The 20,964-nt window shown below is 36.5% G+C and overlaps 1 pseudogene; it reads left to right on the forward strand.

The window, feature by feature from the left end:
• The first annotated feature begins 17,697 nt into the window (after positions 1 to 17,697).
• On the forward strand, positions 17,698 to 19,855 carry LOC118025987 (annotated as a pseudogene).
• The last annotated feature ends 1,109 nt before the right edge of the window (positions 19,856 to 20,964 follow it).

Raw genomic sequence — 20,964 nt, forward strand, 5'->3', positions numbered from 1 at the left:
TAACCCCCAGTGCTCCATTTAGATACTGCCATATTCTTGATCCCCATTATGTATCTCACATATTCGAAATGTGTAGTCTCTGATGTGATGTGTTGTGGGGTCTGGGAGTGAAAGGCAAAAAAGAATTCTTGAGATGTTTTTGGTGCAAAAAAAAAGTGGTTTTATTAAAGCACAGGGACAGGACCCATGGACAGAAAGAGCTGCCCTGAGATTGTGAGTTGCTATTGATTATATACTTTTAAGTTAGGAGAAGAGATAAAGGAAGTTTCAAAAAGGATTTTCACATATTAAAGAAGACTTACAGGATTCTGGAGGTCTGGCCATTGTCAAGCTAAGGTTGCTTTTTGCCTCTAGCAAGGCATTAACATTAGGACACTTCTGAGTTCCTGGAGAAATGTCATACTCCTCCCGTCTCAAGTGTTTGTTAATGGGCTGCAAGTTGTAAGGAAATTTAATTTTATCTACATTTCCTTTTTCCTTTGTTCTCATCAGTCACCAAAAAACTCTATGTTAAACACTAAATTTACTCTAGCACTCCCTCAGTGTAGTACTGATGCAAAATTTGGTTGTAGCGGCCTTTTATTGAAGGTTTGAAGGCATTGGGGGCAAGGCAATATACAGAACAGAACAGCATACTTAAAATGAAATAGCAGGCATTCTTTGACCATTCTTTTTTTTTTAATTTTTAAAAAAATTTTTTAAAGATTTTATTTATTTATTTGATAGAGACACAGTGGGAGAGGGAACATAAGCAGGGGGAGTGGGAGAGGGAGAAGCAGGCTTCCCACTGAGCAGGGAGCCTGATGCAGGGCTCGATCCCAGAGCTCAATCTCAGGGCTCCAGGACCATGACCTGAGCTGAAGGCAGATGCTTAATGACTGAGCTACCCAGGTGCCCCACTTTGACCATTCTTGCCACTAGAAAGTTCTCACTGCCTTATTACCATTTACTCAGCCCCTTTCTCTGCTTTATTCTGCCTCTCATTGTTTTTAACCCCATGCATCTCTCCCCTGTTGATAAATTCTGTCCAAAGAAATTCAGCTAGTTACTTACCCCTCCCCTACATCCCCACTTAGGCCATGTTCTGTGAATCAAATGTTTAATATCCAACAATCTATTAAGATATTTTGTTAAATTAAAAAAAAAAATTCTCTCCCTGAAGAATTCTGTTACCAAATTTTAAAGTAACAGTAATTTTTTCTCATGGCTATTTACCTCAATTACCTCCAAAACAGAGATGAGAAACTTCAAAGTAAAAGATGGCTATCCAATAAAATCATTAAAATACAAATAAAGATATATGGAGCAATAAGTCTAACAAAGTCTGGATAAATATAATTAGTGAATTTGAATATTAAATTCAAATCTGGAAGCCTAGGCCAAAAATTGAAAACATGGTGGATAACTAATACTCATTATTTGATAAAAAGAAACATCATATTTTAATGATACTACTAAACTCTTTTACATACTAGATTTTCAAATTATTTTATTATATCTCTATTCTTACAACGGCCATCACATGAGTGACATCTTTATATTTTATAGAACATACAGAAACTTTTTTTTAAGGACTCTTTCTCAGTTTTTCTATATGGTCAATATATGCATGTAATTTAATAAGACATTTTTTAGAGTTTAAGGTAACGATATTAAGGTACAAAAATTTCTGGTGATTAAACAACCACCAAGTTAAAATGTAAAATAGCTAGTATAGATGGATAACAAGTTCCTTAGGCAGAGATCAGCAAGCCGCAAGCCAAAGACCAAAACCAGCCAGTTGCCTGTTTTTGTGTAGCTCATGAGCTAAGAATGATTTTTGTATGTTTAAATCGTTGAAAAAAATCAAAAGAATATTCATGACATGAAAATTATATGAAATTAGAATTTCAGTGTAAAATTTGATTGGAATACAGTCATGCTCATTTGTTTACATATTGTCATTGCTTATTTTAATACTATGATTTAATAGCTGAGCTTTTGCCACAGAGAATATATGGCCCATAAAGCCTAAAAAATTTATAATGTGGCCCTTTACAAAAAAAGTTTGCCAATCCTGCTTTAGACTTATAGCCTTAATTACCAAATGACTTCACTAGGCCTTTGACAAGACCTACATATCATTAGTTTTAATCCTAAGAGCTTTGAAGAGAAGTTGAGCAGGAAGCATGTGCTATGAAAATCTAGGAATCTGACCTATAATCTCTTCTTTTAGGAAGGCTACCCCACCTCTGCACTGAATTTGGTCACAGATATAGCCGGGAGTGTGCCAAATTTGCTGAAAGCAACAGCTATGATTGCTACCATTCTTATGCCTGAGAAAGCACTTGGCTGAGACTCAGAAGTTTTCTGACAATAATTGAGAGGATTTGCATTTGCCCACCTTAATATTAAAAAATTCTTATGTGATCATTTCAGCAGTTTTTTTGACATATAATCTCCCAATTACCTTTCACCACTGCAATGAGGTGAGCAATAGCTTAGACTACTCTCAGCTTGCCTCTTCTGGCATGAAACTGATGTGGGGAAAAAAAGGCAGAAGAAAAATTATTAAATTTCCTTACTACCTACAGCCCACTGACAAGTCAGTAGAGTAACATTCCTCTAGGGACTGAACTACCTCGATGTTGATACTTTGCCAAGGGCAAAAGGAAATCTTAACCAAACCTGCAGGACCCTCTAAGTCTACTTTAACATATAAAAATTCCTTTGGAAACTTCTTTTATCTCTATTCCCCCAAGATATATGTTGGCAGTCATCCCCCAAACATATGACCCACCGATATGTATCTGAAGGGTCTCATGACTCAGGTTTTATTAGACCTGAGGGTAATAAATGGTAATAAATTACCTTTTCCCAACAATAGGTAGCCCCCTCAAGGTCCTGAAACCTGGCTTCCAAAATTCCTTAGAGACTTACACTATCCCTAACCCCCTCCCAATTTGAAAGCATATAATGGGCCACTCCTCATGACCCCAGTGCAGCTCTTTCTGCCCATAGGTCCTGTCCCCATGCTTTAATAAAACCACCTTTTTGCACCAAAGATGTCTCAAGAATTCTTTCTTGGCTGTCAACTTTGAACCCTAATGTCTTTCCTACATCAAAACCACCACCCTTCAAGCTGGAGCAAGAGTGATGGTGTTCACTATTCTCACATGTGCTATACCCAAGGTAGAGCCTCTGTTCCATGAGTCAGGGATGGGTAGAAGGAAGCCCTTCTCTCAATTGCACTCACCCATGACAGCCTCAGCAGCAGGTAGCTGGGGGCAGTATAAGAAATGTTGATATCTTGCTCCTCTTAGGAAGAAAACCCTCCATCTGGGTGCTATGTTCCTGACTGCAGCAGCCTAGAGTGTAGTCTCTGCCTTGTTGAGCTGGGAGGTGGGAGAGGGAGGTAGTAGTCTTGGTTCAAATAGATGTTTCTTTATTTTCTTTTCACCATTAAGACCATTTCCAGAGGCTTTAAATGGTTAGATTAAAAAAAAAAAAAGTTTTCACCAGTACACTGAAGTCAACCTCTTTTATGTGATATTGATTAGAATTAACTTGTGATTAATAGTTTCTTTGCATAAAGAGAATCATTTCATATATTTCATAAAAAGAATCATTTGATATCTCTGGACCTTAGTTTCCACCAGTATAAAATGAGGAGATTGGTATAAAATAGGCTTTTTAAATTCCAAATTCCTATATTTTCTATTTTACTCCTGCTACAAATACATAAGATTAAATAACTCAGGTTATGCCACAAATTCAATGAAGAAAAAAATGGTGAAAATAGTTTTTGATTTATGTCAAACAATATAAAATAACTAGCTTTGCTTAAGTAATCCAGATTTTGAATAACAGAATACAAAAAACAAAAATGCCTATTGATTCTTCAAACCAACCTCTTTAATCATGGGAGGGGTGTCCAGTTACATACATTGCCATAGTTAATCAATTGTCAAAAGAAAGAAAACAAGTGCTTCTTAGGGTATTTCTTGCTGATTTTATTTTATTTTATTTTTTAGGTAAATAGAGCTGATTGTGGCTTTCTAAAATGTATTGACTCTTTTCCTAGGTTTTAATAATAAGCAACAGGATTTTTGTTAAACCAAATTTAAATTAATTTTATTTTCTATGACAGTTTATGGGTTAAAAAAAATACCCTCTTGTGATTGCCATCAAAACCATATATAGCTTGTTTATCAAGGGACCTTAATGAGGGAAAAGCTTACCTTAATGATTAAAATACATGCCTCAGACTGAGTAATAGTATTCCCTAAAGTAATTAATTCTACGAAATTTAATGTGGGAATGGAACTTTAAAGACAAATGTAAAGTTTAAATATTTTTCTGGTTGGAATGTAAAGGCATTACTTATCTACAATTGGCATTGTGTTCCACTACATAGAAGCCTAGAAAATGAATTACTTTGCTTACCAGTTCTACAACACTAAAATAGTAGAATTCATTCTTATGACTTCCACAGCTATGGATGTAAAAATACCCTATATTTTATCTGGCCTTTTGAAACAGAAACAACATTCTCTCTAGTAAGAAGATATTTGCTATTGCATTTGAACATGTTTTTAGATGTATTAAACATGTTTTGTAATTTAGATTTGCAAAATATAAACAATTTGTAAATTATTTTCCAAGGAGAACTTCCAGTTTCAGCTCCAACATGTAGAGAACTTGGAAGTCATCACTCCTGTTCTTAAAATAAGAGAAAGCTGGGCAAAAACTTTTGTTGGATATATCATAGAATTGAGGTAGCAAGGAAAACAACAACCCACAAATCTGGAAAGATAGGTGAATCTGGAGAGTCAGAACCAAGATCTGATTACCTGTAACAGAAGCCACTAGAGACATAAACTTGTAGGATTAATGAGGGAAAAGAAGGCAAGCTGAGGACAAAGCACAAGCTGACACCCCACAAACCAACCCCCACACTCCCAGGTGGGATATGTGTGACATTCCTCAGGCACTCCGGCCTGCCCAAAGCTAAGGGAAGGACAAACAAATGGTTAATTTATAGAAGAGATTATAGTCTGTAAAACGTGAGTCTCCCTAGGTTTACAAACATCTTAGTGATTTACAAGGGAAAAAAAACCAAACATTCTTATCAATAACCTAACTTCCAGAAGAAAGCTCCTGTCTTAATGTTAATGCCTTGCTAGAAAAACAACCTTAGTTTGACAATAGCAAGGCCTCCTATATCCTGTGAGTCTCCTTAGCATATGAAAATCCTTTTGGAACTTCCCTTATCTTTACTTCCCCCAACCTCAAAGTATATAATCAGTTGTCCCTCACAACCCCAGTGAAACAGCTCTTTCTGCCCACAGGTCCTGTCCCCTTGCTTTAATAAAATCACCTTTTTGCACCAAAGATGTCTCAAGAATTCTTTCTTGGTCATCGTCTCCAGACCTCATCTATATTCTAAAACTACATCAAGATCACTTAAATAGTAATTTTTTTAAATTGCTGGAGGCTGAATGTGGACTGTCATGAGAATGATACACTTCTGGAGTGGTAGTCATACATGTTTTTGAGTGATACCTCCAGGAATACTACCAGGTTCTTACAGTAAAGAAATGAGAAAAATTACCTCTTGGCTTTGACAGTGGGAGGGTATGAATACTCACTGTGACATTTCTTCTGGACTATCATCCAGGGAAAATAACTTTAATGGAGTGTTATTTCAGAACCATGGGGGGAAGAACATTCTTATTCTTACAAAGGGCCAGAAATCACTCTATTTGTAAAACAAGACAAAAATGGAGGGAGAGCAAGCTATGCAGCTAAGGAATATGAGTATTAATCACCAGGAGTCGCATAAACCTTTTATAACTCAAAAAAATAATAATAAATGACCCACAGCCAGGAACTCAGTAATTTACAACCAATTTAGCTAAATCAAATGATACAATTTATTTATTTCCATTACTTTTTTCACATTTATACTATTTTATATCTTTATATAATTTTCTGAAGTGATGCTTCCCAAGCTTAAATCTAACAATATTAATGTGTTTAAGCCTAAGAACACATGAGGCAAAACCTTAAGAGAATTGCAAGGAGAAAGAAAGAAATCTATTATAGTTAAATTCAACATTCCTTTTTCAGTAATCGATAGTTCAAGAAGGCAGAAAACTGGTAAAGATACAGTTTACCTGAATAGCACTATCAATAAATTGAATCTATTTGACATTTATAAAATATTTCATCCAATAATGGAATACACATTCTTCTTGAACTTGCATAGAACATTCACCAAGATAGACCATATTTTGGGTCATAAAACACACTTTACCAAGGTTTAAAATAATAGAAATAACACAAAATATGTTATCAGACCACAAGGAAATTAAAATAGAAATCAATAACAGAAAGATAGCTGGAAAATTCCCAAATATTTGGAACTTACACTTCTATTCTCACATGGGGCAAAAAAGCAATCTCAAGAGATTAAAAAAACATTTTAAACTGAATGAAAATGAAAATACACCTTGTCAAAATTTGAGAGATGCAGAAAAATCAGTATTTAGAGGGAAGATTATATCAATAAATGCATCTATTAGAAAAGAACAAATATCTAAAATTAATTACATAATTTTCTACCTTAGGAAATCTGAAGAAAGAAGAACATCTTAAACCTAAAATAAACAGAAAAAAATAGTAATAAAATTCAGAGCAGAAATCAATGAAATTGAAAACAGAAAAAAATCAATAGGGAAAATCAGTGAAACAAAAGTTCTTTGAAAATATAAAAAAGAAATGGGTAAACCTCTAGCCAGGCTAACCAAGTGAAAAAAAAAAAAAAAGAGAGAGAGAGAGAAGACATAGATGGGCATTAGAAAGATAATAAACATTATAAATTTGATTTATGTCCACAAATTTGATAATTTAGATGAAATGAACAAATTCCTTAAAAGACACAAACTACAATTCACACAAGGAGAAATAGATAATCTGAATATATCTATATCTGTAATTATGTCTAGTATCTATAACTATATATCAAGTATCTATAGCTATATATTGAGTACCTATAACTATATCTAGTAAAGATAGTAAATCAATAATTAATAAACTTTTAAAAACATAATCAACAGGGTCAGATGATTTCACTGGTGAATTCTACCTAACATTTAACAAAAAAATGATACCAACTCTCTATAATATACCTCAGAAAATAGAAGCAAATGGAACATTTCCTAACTCATTCCATGGGATCAAATCCAGGTAAAGACATTACAAAAAAAGGAGATGTACAGGTGGAAAATAAGCATATGGAAAGATACTCCACATCATTTGTCATTAAGGAATTGCAAATTGCAAAAATGAGATACCATTACAAGCCATTAACAAGAATGGTTAAAATCCAAAAACTAACAATAACAGCTTCTGGGTAGGATGCAGAGCAACAAGAACTGTCATTCATTACTGATGGGAACGCAAAATCATACAGCTACTTTGGAAGACAATTTGGCAGTTACTTTCCAAACTAAACTTAATTTTACCATATGATCCAGCAATTGCACTTCTAGGCATTTATCAAACTGATATGAAAACTTATGTCCAGAAAGAAAACCTGCACACGAAAGCTTATAGTAGCCTTGTTCATAATTACCAAAAACTGGAAGCAATAAAGAAGTCCTTCACTACTTGAATGGACAACAGACTCTAATACATGTGTACATTATAATATTTTTCAATGATAAAAACAAAGGAACTATCAGGACATGAAAAAAATGTGGATGACAATTAAATACCCATTGCTAAGTAAAAGAAGCCAGTCTGAGAAAGCTACATACTGTACAATTACAATTTTATGACATTCTGGAAAAGACAAAACCATAGATATGGTAAGCAAGTCCCTGGTTGTCAGGGGTTTGGGGATGTTGATTAGGTAAAGCTCAGGGGATTTTTTAAGGCAGTGAAACTATTTTATATGATATTGTAATGGTGAATCCAAGACATTTGTCAAAACCAATCAATTTTTACAGCACAAAGAATAATACTTAATGTATACATTCCAAGATGGAATGTGAAAGGTGTCAAAAGAATCTAAATGTATTACAAATGTATTTTAAAATCTCACTGAAGGGGGTGAGAGAATTAATTGCTGACCTAAGTAACTTTGGAAATAATGTAGTCTTTAAGACTAAAGGCAAAAGCAACTGCACATAAACACTGTACTTGGTGAAAGTTTTCCCACCAGGATATGAGTTATCAATTCAGATACTGCAATACGTGTATACTGGAATTTAACAATCAAGTAAATGTGTTGTTGATAGTAGGAATCAGGTTTCTGTTTGAATGGAAGTTTACAGATAAACAAGGAAGGAATCTGCAATGACCCAAGCGGTAATGGATTAGAGTTGGAGACATCAGTATGATGATGGAGACATCAGTGGCTTAATAGATACAGATGGATACATATACAAATATGTATAGATATGTGTATTATCTATAATATAATTATTATACACAGATATATATTCTTTCTTTGTCAGCTAAGAGAAGCTATAACTAACAGCACTCCAGCACTCCAGTAGCAATGAGCACACACAGATTTTGATTTCTAAGACCATTCCCCAATAAAAGGAACAAAGCTTTTTGGAGAAAAGGCTGACTGGGGCAGAAAATATATAGATGATAATGGAGTATCTTGTAGTACCTAACACTGAGGAAGGAAGGAAGAAGAAAGGAAGGAAGGAAGGAAGGAAGGAAGGAAGGAAGGAAGGGAGGAAGGGAGGGAGGGAGGGAGGGAGGGAGGGAGGGAGGGAGGGAGGGAGGAAGGAAGGAAGGAAAAGCAAGAAAGCAAGCAAGCAAGCAAGAAAGAATCCTTGATATGATTATCATGCCACTTTACCTTTGTGGTCTTCTCTCCCAGAACAAATAGTCTAATAATAATAAATCAAACAAATTCTAACTGGTGGACATTTCACAAAATATCTGACCAGTATTTCTCAAACCTGTTAAGTTTAGGGAAAAAAAGAGAAATTTTGTGACACTGTCACAGCAAGAGTAGCCTAAGGAGTCACGAAAACTAAATGTAATGTGGTATCCTGGATGGAATCTTCAAACAGAAAAAGACAGCAGATGAAAACTAAGGGAATCTGAATAAAGGTTGGATATTAATTTATAAAAGTGGTCCATTAATTGTTAAAATCTTTTTTTTAATTAATTAATTAATTTATTTGAGAGAGAGAGAGAAACAGCATGAGAGGGGATAGGGTCAGAGGGAGAAGCAAGCTCCCCGCTGAGCCGGGAGCCCGATGTGGGACTCGATCCCAGGACTCCGGGATCATGACCTGAGCCGAAGGCAGCCGCTTAACCAACTGAGCCACCCAGGCACCCAGTGGTCCATTAATTGTAACAAATGTACTATTCTTTTTTTTTTTTTAAGATTTTATTTATTTATTTATTTGAGACAGAGAGAATGAGAAAGAGAGAGCACATGAGAGGGGGGAGGGTCAGAGGCAGAAGCAGGCTCCCTGCCGAGCAGGGAGCCTAATGCGGGACTCGATCCAGGGACTCCAGGATCATGACCTGAGCCAAAGGCAGTCACTTAACCAACTGAGCCACCCAGGCGCCCACAAATGTACTATTCTAATATAAGATATTAGTAATAGGGAAGTCTCTGTGTGTGATATACAGGAATTCTCTGTACTATCTTTGCCATAATTCTGTAAGTCAAAAATTATCCAAAAATAAAGTAAAATCTGTCCCCAGGAGCTAAGAAAAGAATCTCTAAGAATATATAAACAGATTTAGAAAATCAGAATAACAACAATCAAGTCACTAAATGCATTTTATATTGGTTTGTCATGGGGTTTTAAAAATTTATTTGACAGAGAGAGAGAGAGAGAGAGCAGAAGGGGGGGGGGCAGCAGAGGAAGAAGCAGGCTCCCTGCTGAGCCAGGAGCAGCTGTGGGGCTAGATCCCAGGACCCTGGGATCATGACTTGAGCCAAAGGCAGCCACATAAACGACTGAGCCACCCAGGCACCCCTTGTCACGGATTTTGAGGAAGGTTTCAGGACATGTCTTAGGACAAGTGATAGCAATCACAGATATTCAAAAAATTGTCAATATTTCTCTAATTTACTATTATTAGCAGGTGCTGACATAATTTGGTAGCTGCCAACACCAAAAGGTGTCAGATCACATGAGTAAAAATAATGAGTCCTTATTTCCTAACAAATAAAACTAGATCATCTTCATTAAATGAGTTAGTAATTTTCTTTACATTAGGAGCAATAGATACTGCTATGTGGGAAGGGATTTTTTAGTACCTCTTGTGTTTATCTGGAACCTCAGTCAACAGTGCAAGGCTTCCTGGAATTGGAAATGAAAGTAGACATTTATTTATATAAATGATTTATATAACTATTTTCTTGTTTTATGCAGGATTCTTTGGGAACTTCTGTCAGGTTTGTGTGGCTAAGAGGCTAATTAATCTCTTTTTTCCTTCTGTGTGTACTTTGCTACAGGAAGAGGATGTGGTATAAGAGATAAAAGTTCAAGGCCAAATAAAGATTTGAGAAAATTCTTACGGTTAAACCTCAATTTGTCTGTTTTTTATTCTTAGTAAAATAATTTTAGAGAAGGACTAAGACTGATAATATTTTTGCATTGCACTTGGGAAAGTTTACTGTTTATGCAATGGAGGTTCACTTCTTTAATATATCATTAAAAGTAATTTTTCACATGTATAAAGGTAGGTAGCTTTCAGTGCAATAAAATCATTGTCTTCCAGAAAGCCTTTGGTGTTTTCTCATTTGTCTTATAGGGTTTAACTACTTGGCTGTCATGGTCTATATCAGCTGTTTATTAAATATTGTTATATGCTAAAAGCCAATATAGCTTTATTACTCCACACCATTTTTCAGAAAACAAATGTTCAGAATCTTGTTCTTTTTTTTTTTTTTTAAGATTTTATTTATTTATTTGAGAGAGAGAGAATGAGAGACAGATAGCAAGAGAGGGAAGAGGGTCAGAGGGAGAAGCAGACCCCCCTGCTGAGCAGGGAGCCCGATGTGGGACTCGATCCCGGGACTCCAGGATCATGACCTGAGCTGAAGGCAGTTGCTTAACCAACTGAGCCACCCAGGCACCCGCAGAATCTTGTTCTTTAAAATAATTTAGTATTTTTATGTTTTCAAACATGGTACCCTATTTTAAAAATAGAATAAAATAATGATTTGGAAGAAAAACAATAAAATTCATAAAATGAATCATATATTAATAATTTATCATTAGGCATATTTTATTTTACACACTGAAGAACAATTTAAGGAAGATATGGATTGGGAAAGAGAACAAGAAAAGTATCTTTATTGGATAAACCACCAACTGGAAGTATATCCAGTATCTCCATTTTATCTTCCAACAATGGTTGTGGTTTATATTTAATAAAATAAAATAAATTAACCCTGAAATATAAAAATGTAGCTTGAAATAGTAGGAAAAATGTGTTATACTGAGCTAGCCACCATTTATTTTTCAACATATGATATCTGTAAGGTTTAATCAAAAGCCTTTCATATTAACTAGTTTTCATTCTGCCTTCATGGAAATTTTAAAAGAGAAAATTTATAACAAGTCCATCAAAATATTAAGAAAACAAAAGCAAACCAGGTTGACCCATACTTACTTAGGTCTATAATTTCTTTACTACAGTAATTACCATTTAATAATTATAGAGTCTCCTGTTGACACCAGTGGCCTGAGATTGTGTATAGGAGTCAATATATTTACTGCCATATTTTTCTTTGTTTTTCTGACATATTTTTTGTCTAATTTTGTTGAAGCACTGCCTTCCTCCCCCATTTTCTAACTTCCACTTCCACTGGATAGAATTTGGTAACTTGGTTAAGATTGGTATTAATGAGAAGTGTAAGTAGCAAAAGACTTACTACCTTCCAGACAAGTAGAATAAAGATCTGGGATTGTAGCTGGTTAAGGAAGATTAAGGAGAAAAATTGTTAGAGGGAACAATGTTTGTGAGATGCTGCCACTGCCTACCTCCTTTGTTAAGAAGAGTGAATCCTGACTACAACCTTCTAGAGTGGGGGCTTTAGGTTTCTTTTTCTTTTCAGTTGGAGTTAATAACTGCAAAATCCAATTATATTTAAGAACTAAAAAGAAGTAGGCATGACTATTTCAACCATCATTGTCTAAATGAATGTTTATCAAAGCATGGATCACAACCCATTAATAGATTAAGAAATCAATTTCATAGGTCATTGCCATCATTATTGTTAACTAATAGGATTTAATATACCAAAGTACATCACATGTGATAAGGTAAATATTGCTTTATAAAATTGTGGTTTCAGTTGTACAAGTAGAAAACCCATGTGTTTACTGATCATAGTGTAAAATGTATTTCTTCAGTTTGAAAGAGTTACGTATACTTTTGGTTTACTTTTGTGTGTTGTTAAACTTGAAATAAATATCAATACTGAAGATAAAAATATTTTTATGTTAAGATATCCATTCTACTATTCTAAATCTATTTATATAAGCAAATCTACCTTACAACTAATAGCATAACTTAAAATTTTACTATAATGCACTGTTTTGACAAGTAGTATAACACAATAGATTTGAGAGAAACCTTCTTGGGTTTCAACCCCAGATGAATCATTTATTTATAAGCTGTGTGACCTTGCAAAATTTGCGTGGCACTCCAATTTCCTCAGCTGTAAAACGAAACTTTCTATTTTTTGGATATTGTAAGGAATAAATGAGATGAGTTATCAAAAGTACAGTACAAGAACTAATATTTATTGAACACTCACTAAAGGCTAGATATTATTTTAAGTTCTTTAATCAACTTAATACTTTCTGGGTCCTATAATTGTTTCTCTGGTTCAATGAGAAATCTCTACTGTCTCCAGTTGTTTTTTGCTTTCCCTCACAGATTTAACCTGAATGTACTCTAAGAATCACCACTCAGCACTTTAAATATTCCAAACAGCTGTAAAGCAATGTCACAGTGTATTTGTATTGGACAATGTTAGGTGTTTCAAAATGAAAAAGAAAATTTCCTGGCTAATCAAAATATACTATATATATGTGTGTTATATATATACACACACAACATTAGTATATCATACATACAAACATTAGTGTGTGTGTGTGTGTGTGTGTATATATATATATATATATATATATATATATATATATATTATATTAATGCTATATATATTAGTAACTTTGTCTCTATTTCCAGACCCTGAGGTCTTGGTTTCTGTGGTTCCTCACTCTATTTTTAGTTTCTCCAGCATCCTTTTAAGCTATATGAGCCAATTATATTCTGTTTTAATTTAAGTTAATTTGAGTTGATTCTTGTCCCTTGGAACTAAATGGGTCCTAATTAGTCTTTTCTGTAAACATATGCAAATAAAGCCAGCCCTCCTATTGCCTGACTTTTTGTAATGTTTCCTCCTTGAGTCTTTTAAGAAATTTATTGTTCTCTATGGTATTTTTATCACATGATAAATTCTGCATTATTTTTTTTTTTTTAAGTATGGGAACAGTTAACTGCCTAAAAGGGTGTAGCAGGGGTCCTGGTTACACGCTGCTTAGAATGATTATAACTGTTTCTGTAGATGAGCTATGGCACTTCTGATGCAGTTACACTATGTGATTAAGATTGTATATGTCTGTGTGTGTGTGTGTGTGTGTGTGTAGGAATGTGGGTTTGTATGTATTTGGATGGGTCCAGAGAGTGACCAGATAGAGTTAAGGAATTTTTAGTTGGCCACCCAATGAAATAACAGTGCTTACCAAAAGCAGTAAAATATTGCTATTTTTTATTTTACAAACTTGTTTCTAGTGTCTATTAGGAAATATTTTGACCAATTGTTTTCAGGGGACTTTGATTATCCACATTGGGAGTCATACATCAGGAATAAGTGGAAATGGGAGAAGCACCAAAAGCAATAAATTACAGAGTAAGTATACACAAAGCATACATCATTAAGTTTTTATGGTTGGAGAATGATACTGATCCAATGTTACCCCAAAATAATCTGAAAGTACAGTTTCTTATCCTTTCTGTATATACTCACTTGCAACAAAATATATCTATTCTGGAATTCAAGAAGGCAAGTTAAGTCAATGTTTGGGGAAATTGTTGACTTGGTTATTTATAATCATGTAGAATAAGCAAACAACTGATTAGTTGAAGTTCTTATTTTTCAACCTATTGTTTTAGCATCATGCAAAATTAATGTGTGAAAGTTTCCTTTTTTATATCGCTTTTGTGGTTGCTGTTATCATTACTTTCTCTCCTATTTTGGACAAGTGTTCCCTTAAGGGTCCCTATAACACTACTTCTGAATATGGTCTTCTTGAAATGCTAGTATAGATTACCAGCAAAAACTGAATGCTGTGGTATTCCACAGATGTATTTTCCCATAAGATATTCAATGTAGCGTAGAAAAGCATAAATAAGAATAGTTTCAGAACAGTTATGTTGCAGGCATTAAGACTAGGGTATTGAGAATTCCGCCTTAGAAATTTGAAGTGAAAAATATATTTTCACTTAAATTACTATGGAAGGAAACTAATAGACACCTGTAAAGAATGTATTTTCTCATGAACCAATCAACAAGCATTTTTTCCTTACAGTAATAGAGGACTAATTGATTTAATATGCAAAAATTGAGCATAGGGGGGCGCCTGGGTGCCTCAGTTGGTTAAGCGACTGCCTTCGGCTCAGGTCATGATCTCAGGGTCCTGGGATCGAGCCCTGCATCGGGGTCCCTGCTCGGCGGGAAGCCTGCTTCTCCCTCTCCCACTCCCCCTGCTTGTGTTCCCTCTCTCACTGTCTCTCTCTCTGTCAAATAAATAAATAAAATCTTTAAAAAAAAATTGAGCATAGGAGGGAAAAGATAGTGAGCTAAATGTTTATCATGTGAGGCCTGGTAATTTCCTTTCAATCATCTTTGAAATGAAACCCTTTCTCTTTTATGAATGAGACCCTAAATCTTTATCCATTACTTTCAACAACTATCTTCTTGAATCTCAGATTACTGTCATCAATGACCTCTTATTTTCCAAAGAGATAAGTTATATTATCACGAGACAGGATATCTACTTAATTTCTGAGCTACCTAACTTCTCCATGTGTATAGACTACATTTAATACAGTATGTGGTGAGTAACTCCTAATAAAATAAGTGTGTATTTAGATCAAAATAAATTCTGTGGTAAGTTTCATATGAGTAAGGTTAATGAATTTCAGGAAAAAACATACTATGGTGCTTTTTCATTCAGTTCTACTGAGGTTTGATTTCTTTTATCACAGTGGCTAATTATTGTTGGTACTTGCCCCTTTCTTATCATAATAATTTATACTAAATGGAAACGCAGGAGACATTTTTGATTAGTTGAGAAATAGCAGGTTGACCAGTGACTTATACATGCTTGATCTGTCCCTCCACAATTTTTTTAAAACAAAATAAAGGTGATAGATAAGATAGTTTTGTTTTGAAGAAGCAAGTTTGATTAGAAATTCATCTACTGGTTTGACTAGTAACTGTGCACAATATACACATTAGGTCTTTTCTAGATTAACTTTGTAATTACAAAATAAATTTATAAGTTGTGTGGGTGGTGCCAGGTGTCTTATGAAAACCTTAAGGGAAGCAAGCCTTTCCTAAGTGCACTTAACATATCAGGACTTGGCATCACATTTCACATTAACCAGTGAATTAGGTAATCTCCATTAGCAGTCTAGATATTATATAAAAAATGATAATAAGCAACCTTGTCAACAAGAAATAATTTTGCAAAGGAGTTAAAAGATAACCAGCCAATACATACCATCAGTAGGTTTTAAAAGGGACCTCTCTTAAACAAAACAAGGTTCCACTTTGGAATTACAAGCATACCTTGTTTTATTGCTCTTTGCTTAATTATACTTTGAACATACTGCATTTTTTACAAATTAAAGTTTGTGGTAACTCTACTTTGAGCAAGTCTATCACTGCCATTTTTTCCAACAACATTTACTAACCTCATGTCTGTGTCACATTTTGGTAATTCTCACAATATTTCAAACTCTTTCATTATTATTATATTGTTATGGTGATATTATAATTGCTTTAGGGTGCCACAAATCATACCCATATAAGATGGTGAACTTAATCAATAAATGTTGTGTGTATATTCTGACTGCTCCACTGACTGGCTGTTCCCCTATCTCACTCCCTCTTCTCAGTTCTTCCAATTCTCCGAGAAACAACAATATTGAAATTAGGCCAATTAATAACCCTACAACGGCCTGTAAGTGTTCAAGTGATAAGAAGAGTCACATGTTTCTCATTTTAAATCAAAAGCTTAAAATTATTAAGCTTAGTGAAGAAAACCAAGAAAGGCTAAAAGCTAGGCCTCTTGTGTCAGTTAGCCAAGTTGTAAACTCAAAGGAAAAGTTCTTGATGGAAATTAAAAGTGTTATTCCAGTAAACACACCAATGATAAGAAAGAGAAACAGCTTTATTGTTGATATAGGGAAAATTTTAGTGGTCTGGATAAAAGATCAACCAGCCACAACATTCCCTTAAGCCAAAGCCTAATCCAGAGTGAGGCCCTGACTCTTTTTTTTTTCAATTCTATGAAGCCTCAAAGTAGTGAGGAATTACCCCAAAGACACAGATGTAATGAAAAGAAAGGCCATACGCACCCCAATGTTCATAGCAGCAATGTCCACAATAGCCAAACTGGAAAGAGCTGAGATGCCCTTCAACAGATGAATGGATAAAGAAGATGTGCTCCATATATACAATGGAATATTACTCAGCCATCAAAAAGGATGAATACCCAACTTTTACATCAACATGGATGGGACTGGAGGAGATTATGCTAAGTGAAATAAGTCAAGCAGAGAAAGTCAATTATCATATGGTTTCACTTATTTGTGGAACATAAGGAATAGCATGGAGGACATTAGAAGGAAGGGAAAAATGAAGTGAGGGAAATCGGAGGGAGAGATGAACCATGAGAGACTATGGACTCTGAGAAACAATCTGAGGGTTTTAGAGGGGAGGGGTGGAGGGATGGGTTAGCCCGGTGATGGGTATTAAGGAGGGCACGTACTGCATGAAGCACTGGGTATTATATGAAAATAATGAATCATGGATCACTACATCAAAAAAAAGTGCAAAAGAAAATTTGAAGCTAGCAGAGGTTGGTTCATGAGGTTTAAGGAAAGAAGCTGTCTCCTTAATATAAAAGTGCAAGGTGAAGCAGCAAGTGCTGATGTAGAAGCTGCAGCAAGTTCTCCAGAAGATCTAGCTTAGATAATTAATGAAGATGACTACACTAAACAACAGATCTTCCAAAGAACCCTATCAGAAGAAGATACCATCTAGGACTTTCATAGCTAGAAAGGAGAAGTCAATGCCTGGCTTTAAAGCTTCAAAGGACAGGCTGACTCTCTTAGTAAGGGCTAATGCAGCTGGTGACTTTAAGTTGAAGTCAATGCTCATTCCAAAAATCCTAGGGCCCTTAAGAGTTATGTCTATTCTGGGCTGCCACATTGGCATTTTCTCCTGGACAAGGGAGGGTGCGGCTGCAGAGAGCCAAGCACAGCAATCCTGATCCCCTGAGTGGTGAAGAAGGGAGGCAATGAAGGGGTTGGGGTTGGAGTCTGAGGCAAGGCTCTGCTCTTGCCAGAGGAACAGGAGCCATGGCTCACAAAATGGACTATGGTGTGATGGTGTGGGCCTTCTAGGCTGAGGCCTCTGTAGAAGACAACACCTTGCTTATACAGATCCTGATGGAGACAATCTAGATCTTGGAGGTGCCACCTACCAACCAGGCCACAGCAGCTGGGCCTAATGCTAGTCCCCAGAGTTCACAGCCCCCAACAGCCAGTGAGATGGCTGATATTCAGGCTGATATTCACTATGCCCAAAACAACGTTTAAGGCTCAGAACACCACCACAAAAGGCCTAAATGGTGCCTATGATTTCTCTCAGGCTCTCAATGCCAAGGAGATATATAATGTGCCCCCTAAGGCAGCCTATATATCCCAGAATGCCACCCCAAAGGGCCCAAATGATGCCTATGATTTTTCCCAGGCAGCAACCACCTGTGAGTTAACTGCTAACAAGTCTGAGATGGTCTTTAAGGCCTAGAACACCACTACTAAGGTGGGCCCAAATGCCACCTACAATTTTTCTTTCTGTCAGGGCCAGTGAGACAGTCAACACTTAACCTAAGACAGCCTTTAAGGCTTGGAATGATACCACTAGGGCCCCAACAGCTGATACCCAGACCCAGAATATTAACTAAGCCAAGATGGCTACTTTACAGACTGAAGTACAGACCAACCTAGGTGTCCCTGAATCTGATGGTGCAGCTGCACAGATATCAGCAGTTGTTTCCCAGGATCAGACTCTGGAGTCCAAGACTATAATTCAGGGTAAGAGGACCTACAAGATTAATAACTTCAATGTGGATGAGAACAGCGGTGAGGATCAGAGTTGGGCTCCACTGGTTACAGGGACCTGGAGGTCTGCACCAGTTCCAGTTACTACTCAGAACCCACACGGTGTACCCCCCCAGTGTGCTCTGCCAGACCTCATTGGCCTGGCAGAACCCATCAGGTAGACCCCACCAACACATCAGAGCCTCCCAAGTAGGCATACTCCACCAGCCCGGCAAAATTCAGTTGCTTGGCAGAACCCCATTGTCTGGCGTGGTGCAGTTGTCTGGCTGAACCCACTGGCTTGGCAGAATCCATCTGGATGGCAGAACCCACCAGGCTGGCATGGTCTTCCAGATTGGCAAAGCCCTGCTGACTGGCCCCTATCACCAGACTGACTTCTGCCACCTGATTGGTCACTTCCCACTGACAGCCACTCCCAAACGACTGGCAGAACCTGTATCCCTCTCCCACCTTGCGTGCCTCACAGAACCTGGGTGCCTCACATCCCCAAGATGTGGCTTTTCTTCAGGAAAGAGCAAATAAGTTGGTTAAAAAGCTGATGCTTAAAGATTACATGAAGGTGCCCATCATGCACTCAGAAATGCTGAGGGATATCATCCATGAATACACTGATGTTTATCCTGGAGAAGAAATTTGGGATTCAACTGAAGGAGATTGATAAAGAAGAACACCTGTATATTCTCATCAGTACCCCCGAGTCCCTGGTTGGCATACTGGGGACAACCAAAGACACACCCGAGCCCAATAACACTATCTTAGTGATATGGACATCACCTTCACAAATGGCAACCATGCCAGTGAAACTGTCCTCTGGAAGGCACTACACAAGGTGGGACTGTATTCTGCTGTGAGAATCCTCTCCTTGGAGATCTAAGGAAACTTCTCACTTATGAGTTTGTAAAGCAAAAGTACCTGAATTACAGACGAGTGCCCAACAGTAAACCTCCTGAGTATGAGTTCCTCTGGGGCCTCCATTCCTACCATGAAACTAATGAGATGAAAGTACTAAGATAGAGGTTCAGAAAAGAGATCCTTGAGAATGGACTGCACAGTTCATGGAGACGGCAGATGAGGCCTTGGATGCAATGGATGCTGCTGCAGCTGAGGCTGAGGACCAGTCTGAAGGGAAAACTTGCATGAGGATTAGAGATGAGTCTGTATCTGGGCCCTGGAGCTGAGATGACATTGAGTTTGAACTGCTGACCTGAGATGAGGAAGGAGATTTTGGTGGTCTCTGGTCTAGAATCCTATATACTTTCTAGGCCAGATGCCACTAGAAGACCACTCCAGATTTTGTCAGACCTTCACTGGCCCCATTTTTGGCCCTGGTGGTACAGCCAATGCCAACCTTGCCGCCAACTTTGGTGCCATTGGTTTATTCTGGGTTGAGTGAGATGTTGATGTCGTTAATCAGTTGCAATAGTCCTTCCCCTGAGTGTGGCTGAAGCCTCAAATTCCTACTAAACACAGCTATCTAGAGAGCCACATTCTGTTGATTGAAAGTGGCATGCAGGATAAATTTATTTGCTGTTCCTTGTTTGTTGATTTTCTTTCCCCTTGTGTGCTGTCAAGTTTTGGTATCAGAAATAAACTTTGAAACTGCACAGTGAAAAAAAAAATGTTCTGCCTGTGCTCTATAAATGGAACAAAACAGCCTGGATGGCAGCACATCTGTTTACAATATGGTTTACTGAATATTCCAAGCCTACTGTTGAGACCTACTTCTTAGAAACAAACAAACAAACAAACAAAAACAAAGATTCCTTTCAAAATATCACTGCTCATTGATAATGCACCTGATCACCCAAGAGCTCTGATGGAGATGTGTAATGAGATTAATGTTGTTGTCATGCTCTTAACACAACATCCATTCTGCAGCCCATGGATCAAGGAGTAATTTTGACTTTCAAGTCTTATTATTGAAGAGAAGTATTTTATGAGACTATAGCTGCCATAGATAATGATTCCTCTAATGAATCTAAGCAAAGTAAATTAAAAACCTTCTGGAAAAGATTCACCATTCTAGATGTCATTAAAAACATTTCTGATTCATGGGAAGAGGTCAAAATATCAACATTAACAGGATTTTGGAAGGTGTTGATTCTAACCCTCATGGAGGACTTTGAGGGGTTCAAGACTGAAGTGGAGGAAATAATTGCAGTTGTGGTAGAAATAGCAAGACAACCAGAATTAGAAGTGGAGCTTGAAGATGTGACTGAATTGCTACAATCTCATGATGAAAGTTTAACAGGTGAGGAGTTAATTTTTATGGATGAGCAAAGAAAGTGGTTCCTTGAGATGAAATCTACTCCTGGTGAAGATGCTGTGAAAATTGTTGAAATGACAACAAATCATTCAGAGTATTATATAAAATTAGTTGATAAAGCAGTGGCAGTGTTTGAGAAGACTGACTCCAATTTTGAAAGATGTTCTACCATTGGTAAAATGCTATCAAATAGCATCACACACTACCAAGAAATCATTTGTGAGAGGAAGAGTCAA

Source organism: Mirounga leonina, unplaced genomic scaffold (assembly GCF_011800145.1).
Source record: "Mirounga leonina isolate KUSES-001 unplaced genomic scaffold, KU_Mleo_1.0 Mir_204, whole genome shotgun sequence".
In the NCBI taxonomy this organism is placed as follows: Eukaryota; Metazoa; Chordata; class Mammalia; order Carnivora; family Phocidae; genus Mirounga; species Mirounga leonina.